The sequence below is a fragment of the Neophocaena asiaeorientalis genome, unplaced genomic scaffold (assembly GCF_003031525.2).
Source record: "Neophocaena asiaeorientalis asiaeorientalis breed wild unplaced genomic scaffold, Neophocaena_asiaeorientalis_V1.1 scaffold110, whole genome shotgun sequence".
In the NCBI taxonomy this organism is placed as follows: Eukaryota; Metazoa; Chordata; class Mammalia; order Artiodactyla; family Phocoenidae; genus Neophocaena; species Neophocaena asiaeorientalis.
The window spans coordinates 3,727,492-3,731,600 of NW_020175053.1; positions in this window are offsets into that span (position 1 = coordinate 3,727,492).

Genomic DNA, 4,109 nt, shown 5'->3' on the forward strand with positions numbered 1-4,109 from the left:
TTTTTTTTTTTTCTTTTTTGGCCACACGGCTTGTGGGATCTTAGTTTCCCGACCAGGGATTGAACCCCGGCCCTCGGCAGTGAAAGCACCGAGTCCTAACCACTGGACTGCCAGGGATTCCCAAGAATCATACAGTATTTGTTCTTTTGTGTCTGGCCTCTTTCACTTAGCATAATGTCTTCAAGATTCGTTTGCATTGTAGCATGTGTTAGAATTTCCTTTTCAAAGCTGAGTAATGTTCTGTTGTATGTGTATACCATATTTTGCTTATCCATGCTTCCAACTTTTTTGTTCTTAAGAAAAAACAAAAACGCTTTAGGAAAATAAATTAAACGTTCTAGTAGAAAATCTTAGAAAGGTGAGTGTGTGTGTGTGTGTGTGTGTGTGTGTGTGTGTGTGTGTGTTTACCTGGCCATAAAAAAATGCCATGATCTTGAAGTGGTCAGATATATTTGAGGCACTTCCTAGCTCTCCCAGAGTTAATTTTTTTCAGCTCCTACTCGTAACGCACGTCACGCATTGGATGATGCTTGCTTAAGTCCATTTAGACCATCAACCTCTTCAGTACTGAAATCAAGTATTGGTTTCCTTTGTGTCTGCCCGAGCCTGTGCGATAGAGCACTTTGTCCCAAACGTGATATCAAGTAACAATTGGAATAAATGAATACAAAGAAACCAAGGCTCATTATTTTCAGAAAACCCTAGAAAACTCTCTTTTGTTTATGAAGTATCTCATTAAGAAGATGACATTTGGTTGTGGATTTAAATGTCCAACAACTTATATAAACGTATGGCTGATATTTCAAAGGTGATATCAAATTGTGGGATCTATCATACAACAATCATTTAGTAAAAGCTTACTATTTGCCAAGCACCATGCTGAACACTTTGTACTCATAAGCAATATTAAATAGAAGTTGGACTGTTGCCATTTTATAGATAAGGTCATGAGTTTAATTGCATAACAGGGCGAAAAGTGATGAAGCCTGGATTCCAGTCTGCTGATGAACAAATTTGTGCTCTCCGCCCAGTGTCTACTCCAGGTTTTGATAGGTTCAGAGACTAGAAGGGGTCAGATAAGGTCAGATGTGGATTTATTGCTCATAGGCATCCTTGGATTTCTTCTTGATTGGTTTCCTTTAGGAATAACTGTATTTGTGGGAGAAAACACATTATTAACTGCAAAGAATCTGGTGCTTTACAGGTGCTCTGATCTTTGTAATCTAGAGAAAGAAAATGGAATAAGCAGGAGGAGAAGGTGCATTCAATGAACAAGGATGGATTTAGGAAAGTGTACAATTTTTGAGACCAAAACTATTGACCCAAACAATCCAAGGATACTTATACACGCCCCTCCTTCAGTTGCTGGTGTGAAGAGCGTCTAGCACTTGGTGAGGCTACAGGAGATGGACACTCTCATAAGTTCCTGGTGGAAGTGGGAACGGCTGCAACCCTTTGGATAAAATGTGTGCAATATGTATCGAAATAGGAAATAGCCTTGATCTAGTGGTCCCATCACTGGGCATCTCCCTGCAGAAATAAAAGCATCCTATGATAAGGATGCGTGTATAAGGACGTTTATTGCAGTGCTGTTTGTTGTGATAAAAGTCTAGATCAATTTACACGTTCATCAATAAGGGGACAAATGGTACCATAGTAGGGTAATCTAATCTATGGATTCAGCTATTAAAAGACTGAGTTAGATCTTTGCCAATTGACCTGATATCCATAATATACTGTCAGGTGAATAAAGCAACTGCATATGGTTTTACATATTTTACAAGAATTCTTATGAAAAAACGCAAAAGCCAAATAGCTATGTTTTCGTAAGTATGGATAAAGTTGAGGAGTGGTACACAACCCGGGCAGTTAGCATTGGTCACTCCAAGTGGAGTGAAAATTGGGAGGTATAGGAGGAAACTTTATTCATATGCCTTTGGGTTGTGTCACTTGTTACAATAATCACACATTGCTTTTACAGAATAACAGATTGAGAAAACATTCTTCAAATGATTTTTCATAAACAAAGATTATTCCTCTTATAGTTTTAACTGCTTTACATAGTCACACAAAGAAAAAGTCCCGGGATAAGTTTTTTTCTAACTCTTCTTCCAGCCTTGATTTTATCTGGTGAAGCTTCCACCTGCCTGCTCTTGGAATCTCTATTTCTCAGGGAAGTCTGACAAATACGCTACAACAAGCACCCCCATCGTACCACACTTCCATGAGCACTGCATCCCTGTGATGCTTCCCGACCTCCTGCATGTTTCAGGTGGTTGTCACTCTCTACCAATCTATGTGTTTTAGAAAGACCCCATGGTGTGCAGTAACTGTGTTTCGTTCCCGTTGTAGCCCCAGCGTCCCCCTTTTACTCCGTGGGGTGGATGGCTTCCCGTCCTCACCTTACAGGACCGCTGAGCAGATTGCTACACCACTGACCTCCTTCTTGGTCCGCTCCTGGCTTCCCTGACGCCTCCCTCTCTGCAGCCCTCTATTATCACAGGCAGGAAGCAACGCAACAGAGGGAATTAGGTGCTTAAACGGTCTGGGGAGGGGAGGAGGGACGGGCTTTCCAGGAATGACTCCCAGGGCCAGACCGAGCCTCTCCACAGGGCAGCTGCTCCCTCCCATGCTGCACGCCCTACCTCTGACCCAGGGATCTGGAAGCTGCTCTCGAGCAGAAGCCGCTGCTCCTGCTGACCCTGAAACAACTTACCGCCTCTGGATACAGGAAGTTAGTGACTGGGTGCTGGAACGCTGCTGCAGAAAGCTTCCAGGTTCCCGGCTGCCTCGGCAGAAAACAGACAGGGGAAGAAAGCCGGCCTCCGTCTCACTTTTAAATGTCCCAGGAGTGTAACTCACTGGTCGAACTTATTCCAAGAACAGAATCCTACTTGCAAAGGAGCTATTTCACGTTTGTCTCTCTTGCTTGGATGTAAGCCTATAAGGGCAGAGACCATGTTTACTGGCTCACCACTGAATCACCCATCACATGCCGGGCACAGCAATCATTTAACATTTAACAATGATAAGGTAACAGTGCTGGAACGAGGCACTATTCTAAGCTCTTCGTGTGTATTAACTCATTTAATTCTCACAACAAACCTCGGTTGTAGGTAAAATTATTATTATTTTTGCCAAATGCATAAGAGATAATCTGTGCAAAGGTGAAAATTATTCATGATTCAAGTAGGCTGAAGTAATATTCAAGGACTTCATACCTCTTAGACTCATGAAAACTTGGGAGTTAGAGAGTATATGCTTGAGTATATTTTTTGCTAATAACTTATTAAGGGATCTTTAAGTAGCCACATCAATCAATGTAAAAAAAGCAATGAACACTGGGCCGCTGTTTCTCCATTCCAAACAATAGATGTCAATTACATTTAAAATTGTTGCCTTAATGACTTTTGGGTGTCATTTTTCGTGGCTTTGGGAAGAGCAAAAATGCACAGAGTAGAAAATTGTGCAACTTCCCTCCCCCACCTTCCTCCCCCCTCTATTTACTGACATAAGATGCTCTCACCTGTGTTTTCATTTCCATATTTAACAACAAAAGTAACACTTGCTGTTATAAGGTTGTCCTGAGTAGCTGTGTTGTTTGTAAAGTTCTTGGAACTGTTAGAAGAAAGGTATTAATACCAAAGCACAAACCACTTAAATAGTGCACTATTGAATGAGGGTATGCTGTGCTCTAAAATAGTAATAGGCGAATTATTCCAAAGAAGTTTCATGTATTCTTAGACCACCGGATCTGTAGATTCTTATAAGTTTAGACTCTATGCCATTTTTGAAGCGATACTGTAAAGAGAAAAAGTGAAATGGGCAGAGGTTTCTGAATGATATAGATGTGGAAACTGGAATACATCCAATTTCGGCTTCCTCCTGAACTCACGGTGAACACGCCAACATTGCCCCGCAGGGAAGAGGCTGGCAAAGCCCTCAGCATGCTAGGCCCGCTAACTGGGGCTCCCAGTTAGCTTGCTGGGAAGACAAGCGTCCATCTAGCCGTGGAGGAGCCAGTCCAGCCAGGCTAACTTGCCCATGGATAGGAGTTCTTAGGCAAGTAAAAAAAAAAAAAAAAAAAAAAGGGGTTTGGGAAAACTTTT